Source organism: Nematolebias whitei, chromosome 7, assembly GCF_014905685.2.
Source record: "Nematolebias whitei isolate Nwh7 chromosome 7, NemWhi1, whole genome shotgun sequence".
Taxonomy (NCBI): Eukaryota; Metazoa; Chordata; class Actinopteri; order Cyprinodontiformes; family Rivulidae; genus Nematolebias; species Nematolebias whitei.
Genome location: NC_056504.1, coordinates 35,546,573 through 35,565,219, shown reverse-complemented (window position 1 = coordinate 35,565,219; position 18,647 = coordinate 35,546,573). Strand labels below are relative to the sequence as shown.

Here is an 18,647-nt window from a genome sequence, read left to right as displayed (position 1 = left end):
GACACATTTGCATGTAGTTTACAGAAAACAGACTTTTTTTTTTATTCAAATAAGGTGTTATCCTTATAAAGACCAACTGCTTTTGACTGACAGGTATATAAAATGCTACCAAAATAAAGTAGATGGCAACAGTTACTTATTATGTGATCTGTTCTGGCAGGGAACTGAAAAATTAGGTTGCAGCTGTGTTCACACAATTTTAAGATGTGGCAGGGTCTGTCATTTGCCGTGCCAGAGGTAATGGCCAAAACAGGAGACATCAGGTGTGTGTGCATGTATTGCTGACAGCCCACAGAGAATTGCATCTGCTTGTCAATTAGACGGCATGCATAGCTGGATGACTTCATCTGGCGTCCAAGCACCTGAGTCCATCAGATATCGTCAGGACTTTCAAGGGAGGCAGCTGTCACTGCAACCACAAAACACAAGCAGAGTGCACGAAGTGGTCTAACATTAACTCAGGTGAATATTGGCTAAAGGGAGGATGTGGGGTGTTTGGTCTAAATGCCACCTGTCACCCTTGCTGTAATGGAACATAGATAAGATCCACAAAGCTCATCATGCATGGGTAGGATTATATGAAAATGTTCAAAAAGTATAAATTTCACTTTGAAATGACAATTTAAATATGGAACTTGATGATTCAACCTCATATTTTCTAAATACTGACATATGTCATTGACAATATCAAAACTGCACTTTTCTATATTGGTCTTCTTTCTCTTCTCAATGGTATATACAATTTAATTAATGTAAACATGCAAGTTATTTGGCTTAATATATTTGCTGTCTGTAACAGCTGTTTACTGGAGCTGATGGAAAAGTAAAAAAAAAAAAATGCATCTATGGTGATGGCTGTTGCTAGCCAGGTGTTCTTTGTTTGTTCAGCGTCAGGTGACGCTCGTCTGCATTAAAACATTCAGCCAGCTTTAATTGCCTTTTGCTTTCGCAGGTGATGATTCAAAATGAGGCGAAAACAAATCAGAAGAAGACAGAGGAAAAACAACACGTCCACTTCAGCTGAACCACATCAAAACCTTAATGCCATAAAAATCAGAAATGCAAAGATAAATCTCTGAGATGCTCGATTTATTTTCCACGTAACACAAGAAGGTGAACAACTTACTTTGTGTCGGCAGACATAAATCACACTTGATGTAATGTTTAAATCCATGTGTTCTGTGTTAGGGTTTAATAAGCTCTTGTTTTAACTCTTAAATCTAAACTCTGTGAAGGTCTGGCAGCTGCGAGACATTTATGTTGGCCTGGTGTGCTCTCTGCTATCTCTGTCCTGTCATACAGATGAGGTGAGGGAAGATACAACACAGACATGGCTAATTTATCACTGAGAATAAACAAAAAGCACGCCTTGTAGAATGGAATGATACTGTATGACTTCAGGTTAACATCTAGAAACCCACAAAACGTGCAACAGTCCCGAGTTCATCTTTAACATTGTAGAAAGACAGCATATTGTGTTAAATATGTTTCATATCAGGAAGATTGGTCAATGTTAGGGGTGTTTAGTGGGGATGCAAAATATATTCATTCAACCTTTATTTATACTGGCTAGTCTCATTGAGCCATGAGGACTCATTTACAAAAGGGACTTGTTCCAGACAGAATCACATACATAATAAATACACACACATATGAAAAACGTTGGTTACGTACTGTAACCCCAGATTCTATGAATATAGGCGTAGCCCTTTAAGGCTGTCGCTTAGTGGGTTTATCCCGTTATGCGCAAGCATCATACTGAAAAAATTAGTCCACGCCCACCTGCTGTGTGGGCCCCACCCGATCCGTATAAATTACATTAAGAGCGGGTAATCTGCTCCCAAATAGCTTAATCTTTTCTTCAGCTATTCAGGAGCCAGTGAGGCCCGACGCTTAAAGGGCTACGCCTATATTCATAGAATCTGGGGTTACAGTACGTAACCAACGTTCTATTTCATATAGGCTTCGCCCTTTAAGGCTGTCGCTTAGTGGGTTAAGGGCGAAGCGGATGTGGTCCTCGCCTCACTGGGTCCATTCGAACACAGTAAGAACGAAAGCTTGCCCAAAAAACGTCTTGTCACTCAGCTCCCCGTGTGCATAACTACGCATCGCGTAATTGTGTGCCCTACAAAGACGCATGTTGTGCAACTATGCGTTCTGACAAAGCATGAATGCCCCGGAAAAAAACTTCAACGGGGAAGATATTGAAAAGAGGAGGGGGGGGGGGGCATGAAGCAACTGATTCATGATTGAACAGTATAAACAGATTAATATCAATGAACTGATTATTGAACAATGAACTGATTGGTAACAATAGTCATGAACTGATTAGTGACAATAGAACCAAAATCACAGACACAACTTGTGACTGATAACAACATCTCACACTGTAATGCATGCAGACAGATGTGAGTTTAAACAGAGTTCCATGAGAACAACAATATTCATTCTGTTAGAGCACTAAGGACAGAATGTGTCATGGAACGAGCCGTTACATCACGTAGGTAAAAGCGAATAAATGAGCAGGGTGTTGACCATGCAGCCGCAGTGCAAATGTCCTGCATTGACATACCATTATGCAGAGCAGTCGAAGATGCGATACCCCTGGTTGAGTGTGCTTTGAGATTGACAGGAGGCTCTAAATCTGATGCTCTGTAGGCTTCAGAAATGGCCTCACACAGCCAGTGTGACAAGCGCTGGGTGGATAACGGGCGGCCTGCGGACGCATCTCTATAATGCACAAACAGATGTTGAGTTTGACGCATTGCAGCTGTGCGCGCTATGTAACACGATAACGCCCGCACCGGACAGAGAAGATGAAAAGATGCTTCTTCTTCTGATCTGTGGGGGGGAGGGAAGAATCCCTCCAACGATATCTGTCTCGATTTAAAAGAGCTCGTGATGCTTTTAGGCATAAAGGCTGGGTTTGGTCTTAATTCAGCTGAACTACCGTCAGCCTGGATTCTGAGACATGACGGAGCGGCAGAGAGGGCCGATAAATCACTCACCCTCTTAGCGGATGTTAAAGCCAGCAGCAGGGCTGTTTTAAGAGACAAGAATTTAAGTGAAACTTGATCCAGAGGCTCAAAAGGAGCCTTGATCAGGGCTCGCAGGACCAACGTTAAATCCCACTGTGGAACGAGTGGGCGTGAAACCGGCCTATGTCTTTGTACACCTTTTAGAAACCGCTTCATCAGCGGGTGATTAAAAGCTGTTCTGTCTCCGAACCCTTCGTGGCAGGAAGAGATGGCTGCAGCGTACGTTTTAATCGTGCTGAATGCCAACTTCCTATCCATCAGCTGTTGAAGAAAGGACAGCACACCACCTAATGGACATGAGGTGGCCTCCAGACCTTTCTCTGTACACCAGCGCTGAAAAGCCGTCCACTTTGATGTGTACAGGGCTGTGGTAGATGCAGCGCGTGAATCTTGAATTGTGCGCACTACCTCCTGAGGGAGACCCATCTTCTCTAAGCGGGACCGCTCAGCGGCCAGACCCACAGGTGCTGGCCTATTTCCGGGTAACTCCTGATCGCTCCTCCTGCTTGAAGGAGAGCATCTTCCCTCCATGGCAGTTTCCACGGGCGACCTGACAACAGACGCTGCAGGACTGGGAACCATGGTGCGTTCACGCGCTCGGGAGCTACCAGGAGAGCTGTCAGTCCCTCCTCCTGAACTCGGTTCAGGAACCGTAAAATCAGAGGAGGAGGGGGGAACGCGTACAGAAGCGTTTTGGGCCACGGGCTGTGGGCAAATGCATCCACCCCCAGCGGTGGATCGTCTCGTGGGCTCAGGGAAAACCATAATTGGCACTGAGCGTTCTCTCGCGTCGCAAACAGGTCCACAGCTGCTTTGCCAAACTTCTGCCACGTCTGAAACATCAGGTCTGGATGGAGGGTCCAGTCCGCGTGACGTGGGCCGCCCCTGGACATCACGTCTGCTCCTCTGTTCAGAACGCCGGGTATGTAAACCGCTCTGATGGAAAGCAGGTTTTGGTGAGCCCAACACAGTAGCTTCCGCGCAATGTGTAACATCTGGGCTGAACGCACACCCCCCTGGCGGTTTATGTACGCAGCAGTCACCATGTTGTCTGTGTGAATCAACACGTGTTGATTCTGAAGCACGGGAGCAAAATGTTGAATCACATTCAGCACTGTGCGACACTCCAAAACATTGATGTGGGCTGATGTGCGGTGGGGCCACAGCGCCCCTACTGCTTGAGATAGGCATGTCCCCCCCCAACCTGACAGAGACGCGTCCGTGAAGACTGACACGTGTGACGTGGGTCTGCTGACAGGGACTCCCTCTGACAGAGCCAGGGTGTTTCCCCAGTGTCGGAGGTCCGCTCTCACGGAGGGAGGGACAGTGATCATCCGTCTCTTTTGTTTTACTGGATCCACACGCAGACGCGTAAACCACCTCTGGAGGCGTCTCATGTGTAACAAACCCAGCGGCACCACTGTGTGAGCTGATGACATCATTCCCAACAGCTTCATGACGGAGACAGCTGTTACCACTTTGCCAGGTCTTACGTGGCGTAGTTGGTTTTTTAGAGTGTCGATTCTTGTTTGTGATAAGCGAGCCGTCATGGTAATTGAGTTTAATTCCACTCCCAGATAAACAATTGTCTGGGCCGGGAAAATCGAGCTCTTCTTCCAGTTTATGGCGAAGCCCAGATTTAGCAGGTGTGATGCCAACACCTGAGCCTGTATCAGCGCTTCCTGTCTGGAGTGAGACAGGAGCAGCAGGTCGTCCAGGTAAAACAAAACTCTCATCCCTGCTCTGTGCAGTGGATGCAGGGCTGTCTCCACGCACTTTGAGAACGTACGAGGTGCGAGGGAGTACCCGAAAGGCAGCCTGTTGTACTGGTACTTCATCCCTTGAAAGGCGAAACGCAGAAATTTTCTGTGTTTTGGGATGATTGGTATGTGAAAATAAGCATCTTTTAGATCGATGGAAACAAACCAGTCGTTTTTCTGGATGTTGTCCAACAGCTGTCTGTTCGTCAACATGTGAAAAGGTCTGTTCATGATCGCTTTGTTGAAAGCTGACAGATCCAGAATCGGTCTCATCCCTCCGGTCCTTTTGGGGACCAGGAAGTAGCGTGAGTAAAACCCTGTGTTTTCCTCCTCGTTGGGAACTCTTGAGATTACACCTTTTATCAGAAGCTCTTGGACTTCTGCATTTAAGGCTGAGACTTGGTCTGGTGATGACAGGACCGTCTCTATAACTCCTCCGAACGGAGGGGGTCGGGTTGCAAACTGCAGCGTGTAACCCTTGCATAACACTCTGTCCATCCATCTGTCCGGTGAGCATGTTTTTAGCCACTCTGCGTGACGTTCGTGGAGTGGACGTGCGTTTAAATGATGTGCCGTGTTTTGAACGGACGTCATCCAAAACTCCGCCTCGACCGCCGTCATGCGTCGCGGAAAAGTTTTCCGCGTGACCCAAGGCGAGGCTTCCTCGAAAGGGCTGTTCTGCGTGCGCCCGTGCGCTGTGTCTGGATCGCAGACCAACCTTCATGTCCGGGCGGGGCGGTGTGCGCTGAGGCGAGGCGTGTGTCAGCTGATGACGACGAGAGGCTGCACGTTTAACGTCGCTGTGCGAACGTTGAGAGGTGGAGGGCGTGACGTCATCAACGCCGTGCTGTCGAAGTGAAGGTTGTGAGCCTCGCGGGAGCGCACGTTTCCTCTGGAGGGACGCGCGCCGCTCTCGCTGAGGGCGGGGCCCGTCATTGGATTCATTCAGCTGTCTCACGCTTATGCCGCCGTGAGCTGCTGATCGCTGAGACGCGATGGATGACGGCCGCTCGCGTTCATTCAGGAGAGGCGTGTGTTGTTTTTGCTGAGAGCGGGGACCTCCACCGGACCCGGCCTGCGGTCCCACATTTATCCCGATGTGAGCCGGTGGGCGCCGGGCAGCTGTGCGTGCATCATCAACACAGCGCCGTTTGGATGGAGGCTGCTTGTCTCGCTCGGATGCGCGTTTAACACCGTTTGGGTGGTGATCGTGCGGGTCTGATTGACAACAAGTTATTTCGCTTACCGTGGTGTCACGTGAGCGTCTGGGCATGTGAAGGAGCGGCGGTGGGTTTAAAAAACCTTTATTTAAGGCCACCGGCTCTCTCTGTGTGGAGGATGTGCGTGTAGCGGCTGTGAGCTCATCCGAACTTACAGACTGGCTAAAAACAGGCATTTTGATCTTTGAAAAATCATTTATTTCACTTCCTGTTTCATTCATACACACATCCTCCGCAGACCGTCATTTCTTAAACCTTCTCCCTCGTGAGCTCTGCGGTTTGTTTGCCCCGAGCGCCGTCTGCAGGCGATCTTTGGGGAAACGCTGAAGTGCAGGCTGCCGGACTGAGGAGGGGTGGTCTCTGGCGGGCGGGGCTGGTGGTGGGGCTGGGCGAGACGAAGCTGCTGCTGCCGTGGAGCGTCGATGTTTCAGCCTCTGCTCTCGGCGGTCTCTCCAGCGGGCTGGGGGACGGGATGAGCCGCGCGGCTTGATGAGATGGCGTACCGCTTCCGACATCTCCTCCGACTGCTTCGAATTTGTGAGCATGGTCGTCAAGCTGCTTCCGAACAGCGCGTCCGATGAGATGGGGCCCTCCATCAGGTCCTTGTGCAGCTTTTCCGGCAGCAATGGAGAGTGACGGAGCCAGATGGAACGTTGGATTACCGTCATCCACGCTGCAATCCTCGACAGGCAAACCGTGGAAGCGGCGCACATGTTGAGGACGGCGTCTGCCGATTTACACAGGGAGCTCTTTGTCTCCTCCGGCAGGTCTGAGGCCTCCAGCCTTTTCGACATGCTAAATGCTAACAGCGCCACGTTGTTGTTAGCCGCGGCCGCCTGAAAAGCACATTGGTGGGCTCTGTTGGAGAGCGCGGTCGCCACCTGGTCGTGTTTCCCCGGAGGGACGGGACGCTTCTCCAGCCTGGACATCTTCGCTCCGAAGGCTTCCGCGAGGCTTGGCTCAAGGGGGGGTACCGAGGGATAGCCCCGCTCGGTGAACCCCTCCACTCTGGTGATGGGGGCTTAAGTGGAGACGGGCGCCCTTAACCTACCAGGACCGGCTGCGGCCTCGTTCCAGTACGCTGTCACCGCTGGAAAACGAGGCCAAATGGGATCAGGACGGCGAGCCGGCGTGGAGCCAAACCTTCCCGCAAGATCATCCGATCTGAGCGGGGGGGGTGAGGGGACGGAGAGCCCCTTTACGCTAGCAGCTTCCCGGATAATGGCGGGCAGCTCCGAGAGGAGCGCGCCCACGGCAGGGAGCGATGTTGTCGCTGAAGCGGGAAACCCCGGGGGAGTCGAGCATCCGCTCGGCCTCCCTCTTTCCAACACTGCACTCCCCGGGAGGGAACGAGCGTCGGGGCTGCTGCTAGCGTCACCGGTCCCAGAGGAATCATCCGATTCACTCCGAGAGCCGGCGTCGAAGAAATCCATGGCGTCGTCCAGCGAACAGTCTCCCGCCACGGACAGGCAGTCCTCGATGGTAGCCTTAAACAAGGCTGCTCTCCTCTGCCTTTCCTCCGGTGGAAGTTCGTCACAGAGGCGGCAGGAGGAAGCGCGAGCGACGTGGCGGGGACCCAGGCATCCCTCGCAGGTGTCGTGCCGGTCGAAGCTAAGCAAGTAGCCGGTCTTGCAGGAGGGACACAAGCGGATGGTGCTGGAGCTGGACATCTCGACGAAAGGTCAGTTGTTCTTTTATTGTATTTAGCTTGCTGAAGAAAAATGGGAGCAGATTACCCGCTCTTAATGTAATTTATACGGATCGGGTGGGGCCCACACAGCAGGTGGGCGTGGACTAATTTTTTCAGTATGATGCTTGCGCATAACGGGATAAACCCACTAAGCGACAGCCTTAAAGGGCGAAGCCTATATGAAATAGAACTTATCGTCATTGTAAGGTCACTGTGGTTAATAGCAATATTGAAAAGGACTGCTTTAACTGCAGTGAATTATAATATTATATACCCAGTGTATTATATACCCAGTGTATTATATACCCAGTGTTAGGACCTCTTATTCTAAAAGCCAATAATATATTTAGCCAATCTGATGAGGCCTCGCCTAATGTAAATGCCTAGATTAGACAATATTAACCAAAATGGTAAAAGAAACAAAACACATAAAGGCATGTTGTGAGTGCTGTGATGGCAAACAGATAGTTACCGTAGTAGTGTGAAACATGTGTGTGTGTGTGTTTTTTTTTTTTTGTATTTAATACAACAAATGAAACATTCAACTATGGTATAATCACACTTTTCTGTTGTAGTATTGTACAGCCCTAGTGTTGTTTAGCTCAATAAAGTTAATAATAAGTAATAAGACAATAATAAGACTTGCTAGCGAGTGCAAAATGTTATATATAAAATACTACGTAAATTAGTAAACCACAAGTGAGCTGTATTTCGTACTGTGAGTACCGGTAGTTATTCTGTTATTGGAGCTAAAGCACATGAAACTAGAAGTTGTATGTGCTTTTGGTGTTGCCGTTATTCTTTTGGCTGTAATCTTCTGCAGGGGGTCACCACATTTAGCAAACTGCCGTGAGAGATTTGGCAATTGTTTTACACCAGATGCCCTTCCTGATGCAACCTGAGCTTGAACCTGCAGCCTCAAGATTACAAGCCTGCAGCACTGACCACTGATCCACCACAACCTGCGTTGTATCTTTTTAAAGGCAATAATTTGAATTTACTGAAGATGTGTGGTGTAAGGAGCACAGGAAGAGCTGTTTAACAGTCATCTAGTCTGATCTCTTATTTACACAAGTTTGTCACGAAATGTTCAATACTTCAGAAAAGTTGGGAAAAAAAGTTAGATTGCGCAATATAGTTTTTTGACTACAAGCCTTTATTTTCAGCAAGTTAGAAGTTTAATCTTTCCTTTTGAACCTTAAGGCAAGCATGAAGGCTAGAACAAACTAAAGTAAACATAATTTTAGCTTAAAACTATTCGACGATTCAATTCAGTTTATTTATATAGCGCCAAGTCTCAACAGAAGTCATCTCAGGGCGCTGAACAGAAAAGTTAACACTTTTTATCTGAGGAGCAGACTGCTTTGAATTTAACTCCATCGCAGACTCTCATCTTGAGCAAGCACGAAGGAGACAGTGGAAAGGAAAAACTCCCTCATGAGGAAGAACCCTTTAGCAGAACCAGGCTCAGGACAAGCGGCCATCTGCTTCGACCGGCTGGGTTTGTCTGTCCTTTTACACTATACATATAAATACATCAAACTAAGAGCAAAAGAGAGAAACTTTTAATAAAAGAGAAACATTCAGTCCTGTTTTCCAAAAAATAGTCACATTTGTTGAAAGAGTTCAAATCCAATGCAATAAATCCATATCTATGTGACAACACAGTTTTCATAAAATAGACAAAAATCAACTACAAGAACAGACAACAGGGATTGATTTGAACATTAACCTAGGCTTTTTTTTTTCCTCTTCCTGTACCATATGGATCTAATCGGCCAAGAGCAAGCCAGCTGGGACCTCCAACAGTCACCTGTGAGGGAGGAGGAGGAGGGGGAGCATAAGGGACTGCTGGAGCCTTCTCCTTCAGGCCAAGGCAGCCCCAGACCACATACACACACACACACACACACATAAATACACATTTCTCTCGCCGTCAACCGAGAGGAAGGAGGAGGGGGCGGTGTGGAGGGAAGGGGTGGCACGAGGCAGCTGAATGTGGAGCGAGTGGACTTAAATGCTGGGGAGACAAAGGCTGCACCTGGTCCCCGTCCGTCCACACACACAGTCACAATACAGCGCACATCTGTTCCTCTACCCTGCGCTCCCTCCTGACCCCAACCCACACACTTGCGGCGCAAAGATGAACGCAGCAACCGACACGACCACATCCATTTAAATGAATCTGAACATGTGTGTGTGTGGGATCACTTGCAATGCCAGTTATTACATTCTAAAAAGTCAACGGCAGATTGAATGACCGTGTTAAAACATTTGTAAAATAATAATTAAACAACGCCTTCGTGGCTTTTTCGTTCATCCGATGCTCTTTTGGGAATGACACCTTCTCAGCTGTTGCTACAACATAGTCACAAAGCTAAAATCCTTATTTTTTTAATTAAGATTATTTTGCAAGACAATAGACTTAAACAAGAAAGTTTAGGCCTCATTTAGGCCATTTATAAAAGATGCTCTTTAATTTGCTATATTCAAATTAGTGGTGCACCAATGAATCGGCAGATTTATCGGCCCTGATTTCCTTAATTTTGGGACAACGGACGATACTTGCATGAGAAACCGATTTTACCGGGGTTTTTTTGTTTGTTTTAACAACAATTGTCTGAACTTCATTTATATTTCAGAGCACTACCTCATGGCCAGTTGAAACACGTTTGTATTGTTTCTAGGATATGTTTTTCAATAAAATAAGATTAGAAAATTAAAGGTGCATTGTGACTTTACAACACCTGACAGTGTCGCTTATAAAACAAAATCAGTATCGGTCAAAATCAGAATCAACAGGTCAGACTTTTTACAAATCGGTTATCGGTGATTGGTCAGAAAACTGCAATTGGTGCACCCCTACGCTGCTCACAACAGACTCATGTTCGGGCTAGGGTTGCACCGATTGCAGTTTTCTGGCCGATCACGATCACCGATTTCTAAAAAAGTCAGACCTGACGATTCCGATATTGGCCGATACCGATTTTGTTTTATAAGCGACACTGTCAGGTGTTATAAAGTCACAATGTACCTAAAATTTTCCAATTTTATTTTATTGAAAAACATACCCTCGAACAATATCCTAGAACAATACAAACTTGTTTTAAGTGGCTAAGATGTAGTGCTCTGAAATATAAATGAAGTTCAGACAATTGTTGTTAAAAAAAATTAAAACATTGGTAAAATCAGTTTCTCATGCAAGTATCGGCCAATTTCCGATTTCCCAAAATTAAGGAAATCGGGGCCGATAAATCGGTGCACCCCTAGTTCGGGCTGCTGTTTAATACACCGTAATTACATTATTTTTTTAGATCCTTGTACTGTTTCATTTTTTATACTTTATATTTTTGCTATTTTGGGTTTAACTGGGACCTTGAGTACACAATTTCATTCCACCTCATGTACCACATGTGATGTGAATGACAATAAAGAACCTTGAACTGCAAAACATTACATTTTCATATGATGTATTCACACATTGTTATTTTGAGCCAAAGAGTATATGTGTTATTGCAGTAGATGTTAAAAGAACTTGAAAAAGTTTAAACAAAGTTTGACAAGAACAAAATAAATTAGTCATTGATTTAGAGGCGCCAGAGTTGGCCAAGGGTGGGGGGCATAAAATGGGAGGTAAAAATGGAGGATCGGAGGAAATAATAAGGAGAGAAAATACTGTTTTCATTTGGTTTCGTCAGGAAGACGAGCCTGGTTGTCGGATTCAGAGCCAGGCTGTTTTTCTTGGCTCTCATTACCACCTTCCAGCCCTGTAGACTACATATTTGGATAAAACCCAATGTCAACACAGTGCTCCTCACTCTGCTAGGACGGGGCGCAATGGGGAGGTGGCAAGGTTGACAGTAAAGGCAAAGCAAGAGCAACACACACAGGGACAGAAAGGGGAGGAATAGACAACTCTGGACGAGATGAAAATATTTTGAGGGCTTTTATGGGTGTATGCGAAAAAAGAAATATTCCTGAGATAAATTCCTCACATGTCCCCATGACAGAGTAATGGTGGGAGAAGCCCTTGCATAACCTCCTCTGTCAGTGAGATGATTACAAAAACGCTGCAGCAATCCAGCATGCCACAGTGCAAAAAAGAACCACAGATGGAAATGTACTTAGTGGCAAGCAGAAAAAAGAAAGCAAAAGAAGGGACGGCAAGACAGACAGACGCTGACCATAAAACTAAGAATGAGCAGTAAAAAGAGGTACAGTTATGTGATGATGGAAGGAGAAGAACTTTGGCAGATGTGGACTCTGAACTGGAACAGTGGCTACATATATAAATGAGGTCACACTGCGGGGAGAAGAGCAACTGGATGAGGACGATAAAAATTCACCGAAATTTACAAGTTAAATACTTACTAGAAAGTATGAGTTAGAAACATTTAAAGCTTTGTCTTTTTCACGAAGAACCGACCAAAATATAAACCTGTTATTTTGTTCTGCTGTTTTTGACACCGAGAATAGTTTTGTTAAACCACAAAATCACGAGTCTCTCAGTACCAGTCTGCAACTTTGTTGTTGTAGGCTTCTGGCCTCTGCTCCAAGTTGTACCATCAATAAGTCAAATGAACGTTTTGTACACAAACACAACCTACGTCAAATAAAGCTTGAAGTTTATGTTTAGATGCATCATACCCGTTGATGGAGGACAGTTATGCTTAAAGCAGCATTGATAGGCCTGTCACGATAACAAATTTTGCAGGGCGATTGTCTCAGAAATTATTGTGATAAATGATAATATTGTTTGAAATTTAACAACAATTAAATGTCAAATTTTAGAAGAAATGTTGATTTGTTTGGAGTGTAGTACCTTTTTTGACCACCTGATGGCAGTATAAGACTGTTTGAATCAAAGGAGGGATAGTTGAGCAGCGTGTCGTTTTAAGAAAAATCGGAGGAAGGGTCTTTGACGTGACATGGGCTGACCTGAGTTGACATGGTGGACGCTCTGTGATTTGAGCTCTTTAGCATAGCATGTTTCACACAAAGACTTTAATAAAAATATTAAAAAAATCAGTAAACAAGTTCTCAGCTTCTTTTTGCAGAGAACAACAACTTTTTACACGAAGGCACTGGTTTCAACCGTGAATTTTGGAGCTCAACAAGACGAAGGTTTATTCCCGAGGTCGGCCTTTTAGCTAAACTCGTAGCTTAGCTTCTCAGCTTAGCTGCTTTTAACGATCCAAAAACGCGATTTTGGACGGTTACAACAGATTTTTAAAGAGAAAAGAGAAAGGGAGGGGCCAGCAAAGAACATCGGAGTTGAGCCGTGTCTTCAGTAGAGAAAGAGAGAGACACGACGAAACAATAAAACCGGTAAATGAAAATGAAGTCTATAATTTTCATTCATCATTCGATTAATTGATTTATTATCGCGACAGGTCTAAGCATTGACACACTTGTTGATGACACATGTACACACACCCATACAATCACTCATCAATCAGTTCAATTATCAATCAATTATAAGATATGCTCTCAAATCGCAGATCCTCACTTCATCTTCTTTTCAGAGGACTGTAGCTCACCAGTACATCTGGTTGAAACATGCTGGTGTTGATTCTCACTCATGCAGAGCTTCCTTTCTAAAGGAAAGAAAGGAAGTCCAGCTGCTTTCTATTCACATCTTCAGTTCAGGTTAAAGAACCCATTACTTCTCTCAGTAACTAATAGTTTAGTTTTAGCATTAATTATTAACCAAAACCACCAAATAAAAAAAGAGTGCAAAATGGATTATGTTAAATTTATTTGAAAGAACATTTCCTATAATGGCAAAGATGAAGTTGGAGCAAAGTTACAGAGTTCTTCTGGCACCACCTAAGTGTCTTCCTGGAGGACCAAAACAAGGCTACTGGAAATTATAATCCCAGACAATAATCTTAAACCGAAGCCAAGCAAAATAAAGTTTTCCTCAAGTCCACACTAGTGCACACACACACATTCGCGCACAACACGCTAGTGAGTTACAGTAGTCCATAAAACAGAGTACAAGCCTCTGACACGAGAAAACAAAATTCACACATATTTAACCAGGTGCTTTAAAAGCCCAATTGACTGGGCTCAGGTCCAACCAGATGTCCTCATCACTACACTGAAGGCAAACGCTTTGCCATTCTCAACCCAAGTGAAAGCTCACCCAATGACTAAGCAGTGTACATTTATTTTAATTTAAAAAAAAAATCAGATTTGAGGCATTTTGGCATTGACTTGTGTCTAGCACGCAAAGGGATGGAGTCACAACATTTTAGTGGGAGATCTTCCCTTTCACTTCTTTGGTTATTCAACAAAAAAGTAGAATATTTACAAGGTATTTTCAGCAGTATCGCAACGTGAATAAAGGCAGCTGAAGAAAAACCAGCTCAAAAAAACAACCAACGATAATACCCCGAGCGAAAAACTATTTGGGACTGCCTCGGCCTAGTTTTGGTGATGCAATGAATGAACGCTAAGCACAGTGAGTATGGTTCACGGAGTACATAAACAAAGCTGTGGGCGAGCTTAAAGCCCAGCTGTATGGCAGAATCGAGCCCAACAACCGCTGAGAGAGACAGATAAGTAAAACAAAGAGGCCGGCTGTGCTCAAAACAATGTGGAGAATGAGACACAGATAGCTGCAGAGGATGAGTGTGTTTGTACAGCACATGCGTTAAGGTGTTATCACTGAATACTGCAGTCAGTAAGTCTGTCTAAGAGCTGCGTGTTTTGATAACCAACAGCCACACAATCATGAAGTGACTGCTGCTTCAACATGAAATGTATAATGATTAAAACTCTTCCGGTTTTAAACCCCTGCACCAAATCATCCAAGGCAAGACGAGTGAATGAAGCATTCTCCGTTGTGTGCACGCTTTCTCACAGTGATGCTGGAAGGGGGGGAAGTAAGAGAAATAAATGACTGACAGAGATCGAGAGAAGCAACACCACCCATTTCTTGTCCACCTACACATCTCGCAGGACAGCACATATAGGTTTTAGTCTTTCTGAGTATTAACTATAGTCTTTGCGGGTTTACACTGGAAAATTTTATTTTTCCCCAAGTAAATGTAAAAGCATCTCACTGCACAAGAAGAAGGGAGCTCTGTATGTTTGTGTACATCATGCCTCCTTTGGTCGAGGACAAAAAAAACCTAAGCAATAACCTGATATTAATAAATTACTAACCCGCGACCCGAAAAGGAATTAGTGGGTAAAGATAATAGATAAATGGACAAAATACTAAGAGACAGTAAGTAATGATGCGTAACAAAACAGAAATAAAATGGTCCTGAAAACATTTTTAACTCTTTCGGACAAGGTTTTGATTTTTAGTTTTAGATGACCTATAACCTCTAGAACCAAGACTTGAATTGACATGAACCTTTTAAGTGTGCTGCTGCAGTAAATAAAGCTCTTTCTCTGGGTCACTGAGCAGGTCTTCCAGGCATGCAAAGTGTCAGTAAACCACTGCAAAAGACCCCTGACTCATGCACTTAGCACAAAGAGAAAAGACTATGATATCAATGGGTTTGTAAGAAGAGGGATGTGGCGAGTGCAGGTGCTCATTGACTCATACACACCTCTGCATTGACCCGACCATGAAGTACTCGTGATGAAACAATCATTTGAGATGCTGCTAAGTGAGAGGTCTGGGCAGGAACAAAAACACGTATGTCCAAACGCAAGAACATCTACAAGCGTGCACACACATCCAAATGCACAACCTCTGACAAAGACCCCTGAGGGCCAGCTATCCATGCTGTTGCCACTGGAACTAATAGAGCACTTCCTGCAGCAAACTCTACAAGCAGCTGCTCTGTTCTGTATGCATACGTGATAAAACGGGGAAGGGGGTATCTGTGATGAATTCTTCCGATGCACAGGGGTCGTTTGTGGTCTGATTCTCCGTGTGTTCCAACGCTTTCAGCACAGAAACTCACAGCTGGGGTTGAGCTCAGAGAGAAAGCAATGAAGACAAGCAACCTTGTAGGCACAGCAGACACAATGTCTGCAAGACACCTGGTGCACACATGGAGACGCACTCCCTCCCTTAAGTTGCACTTATCAAGGGGATGATAAGAAACTTCAAAGCCACACACGTCTTCAACTAAACCTCATCCCTGCCGCAAAGTAATACAAATACAAATCTAAACTTTTGAATAAAAGGATGTGGAATGTCTTTTGCACAAATGCTTATTCAGACTTGAATAGATCCAGCACAGAGCCAGATGTCAGGCATATGACAGAGTCCAGAACCCCAGACAGAGGTCTCTGCTTTAAGACTGTGCAGCCGACAGTTCGTCGCTCCTATCTCCCTGATGGCCTGCCCTGGACTTGCTTGGCGTGATGTTGACCAGGTCTCTCTGTCTGTCCTGATCCTTTCTCACACATCTATTCCCGTCACGTTACCCGTCATCTCTTGCACAAAAACATGAAGATATTTTCTTCTGCAGTGACTATTACAAAATAGAAAATAAGTTTCTTTTTTTTTCCCAACGAGTTCCTATTAATGTCAAGCGTTTGACATTTAGACACAGCATGAAGGTCAGATGAAGCGGTTTCCCTCCTCTTCCCATATGTGTGGGTTACTGGACAACAGATGCACATGTCTTCTTTACCTACTTTCTTCTGCTCTGCTTGTCATGTGGAAAAAAATCTGATTACTTTCTGAGCAATAGGCAGCTAAGAGGGATGAGCCCCACTTACTCACAAATCTAGATAATCTAGTCGTCTGGGTGATCATATATCATAACAGTTCGGGGCAGAATAAGCTTTTCAACAAACGCCACAAGTGGAAGAAAATAGTGGAAATCTGGATAGTTTCATGTTTAGCTTGAACAACATAGAAAAGCTGTTGTTTCTCACTAAAGCTGAGGCTATTGGGGGAAAAATCTTAAAAGTAAAGATAAAAAAAAAAAATGCCACCATGGTTTTTAAAATTATTATATGTAGCTAACATGAACACAAATGATCCCACTTTTAGTTAAATACTATTAAAAATGATGGTTTAACAAAAGGAAAGAGCCATGGAGTTTTAGGAAAATTCCTTGGGGCAAAAAGAAAATAAAAATATCTTTACCAATATTCAAGTTTCTTAACTCAAGATCCACCTTTGTTTTGTAGACTTTATCATTTCTGAGCATATGGCAGAAGTTCTGTGAGGAGAGCATCCCTCTTACCTGAGCTGACAAGGATGAAGAGATAAAGAGGATGAAGCACCATCTGTACAGTACAGACAGCTCTGGGTATTACGGGATGAAACACACTGTGTGTACAATGTGCTCTGATTGCAGGACCACACACACTTTCACTCACCCTTTTGATAAATTACTTTTAAAAAAAAAAAAAGCACGCACACTGAAGCCCCTCGCTCCTACCTCCTCTAGCAGAGTCTCCTCAGTCCCTGCAGAAAGTCAGCTGCAGCGGCAGAGTTTGCTCTTCGTATATCCTCTGCTTTTCTTCTGTCCTTTGCTTGTGACTCCACGCCTTCATATGTCAGGCATGTGTTTGCATTCCCACATATGGGAGCTCCAGTGCGGTGAAGGCCAAAGCCAGAGACGCAGATGGCACCCAGATGGAGCGGAGACGGATAACAGCGCAAACACACTCCCTCACACTCACTTTGCGTCCCTCCTGCCTTATCTCTGCTGTTTGGATTGCTCTGAGGTGAAGCTCCTCCCGTCACCCTTGTTCTGTCTTTGTCTCTCAGGCTGACTCTGTTGTTGGTTTTCCTTCTTTTCTTGTTATTGTTGCTGGTTTGGAGTCCTCTCGCATGCTGGCTCTCTCCAGGTCTGTGCCTCCCTCCTTCCTTCACAGTCTCTCTTCCTTTCAGCTCAAGCTCCTCCTCTGTTTTCCCACACGCCGTTTCCTCCTTTTTTTTTTTTTTCATGGGTCTAGTGCGCAGGCAACGTCACAAACTCGCCCCGCCCACCCCACCTCAGAGCCCCGCCTCCTACCGCCCACTCACCACATGGACTCTGGCCAACCATCCGCTGTTGACTGGCCCCATTCAACCTGCGTTCACCGGCGGTGGACCCTGCAATTAACATAACTAATTGCTTTGGCACCTAAAGGCTCAACACGAGGCTGTGCCAAAGGAGACAATCATACGTGTGTGCATCTGTGACGTCAAAGCAAGGCCCGCTGCCCCTCCACCCCACCTCACAAGAGAAGTGGGGATCTCCTTTCAAAATGTTTTCTACTAACCACCCCACCTCCCTTTTCAGCTTCTTTCACTGAAATCCTCTTTTGACCCACTTCCTTAACGCAGCCTATAACCAATGGGGGACACTTGAGGATCTGAATGAGTCATTTTGCTCTCCTCTTTGCTCTTATGCTCTCTACACCCCGAGTTCAACTTAAATCACTGTCTGATCTATGCCCGGCCTTGTGCACAAGGTGCAAAGACAATGCGGGTCAACATGATACCGTATTTTCCGGCATATAAGTGGCAGTTTTTTGCATAGATTTGTCAGTCCTGCTATATACGCCAAAGCAACATATACTTTTTTTTTCCATATTCATAACTATTTTTGACTGATGCTTTAAAGTTCTAAGAACAACAACAGCGAGTCCTCCTGTGCACGCTCGCTTCACTCAGCTGGTGAAGGCAGAAGACTGCTGGAGAGCAAGCAGCTCTGGCTGCGATGGATGGATGGATGGATGGCACCTTGCTGCCCAGGCAAAATGAAACTGTTTTGACCATTAAATAAATACATAATAAACACAATGGGTCAGTGGTGATGCATAATAAATGTGACTTATACACCGAAGCAACTTATATTTGTGATTTTTTCCTCTTTGTGATTTTTTTTTGACTGATGCGACATATACGCCAGAAGATACGGTAGTCACCCTGTCGAGATCAGGCAGCTTCCACACACCTATAAATCCTTAACGTTATTCACCTCCATCAGATCATCTCGAGAACGTTCAGATGTGCAAAGGAAAC

At 45.2% G+C, this 18,647-nt stretch overlaps 1 protein-coding gene across 1 annotated transcript in view; it reads right to left on the bottom strand.

Moving 5' to 3' along the window:
• The window catches only part of cbfa2t2 (CBFA2/RUNX1 partner transcriptional co-repressor 2), a gene marked incomplete at its 5' end in the record, with an annotated part of 31,884 nt that extends 14,303 nt beyond the window's left edge, over positions 1-17,581 (bottom strand). The window contains 1 exon segment of the mRNA XM_037678802.1: positions 17,074-17,581.
• Positions 17,582-18,647: the final 1,066 nt, after the last annotated feature.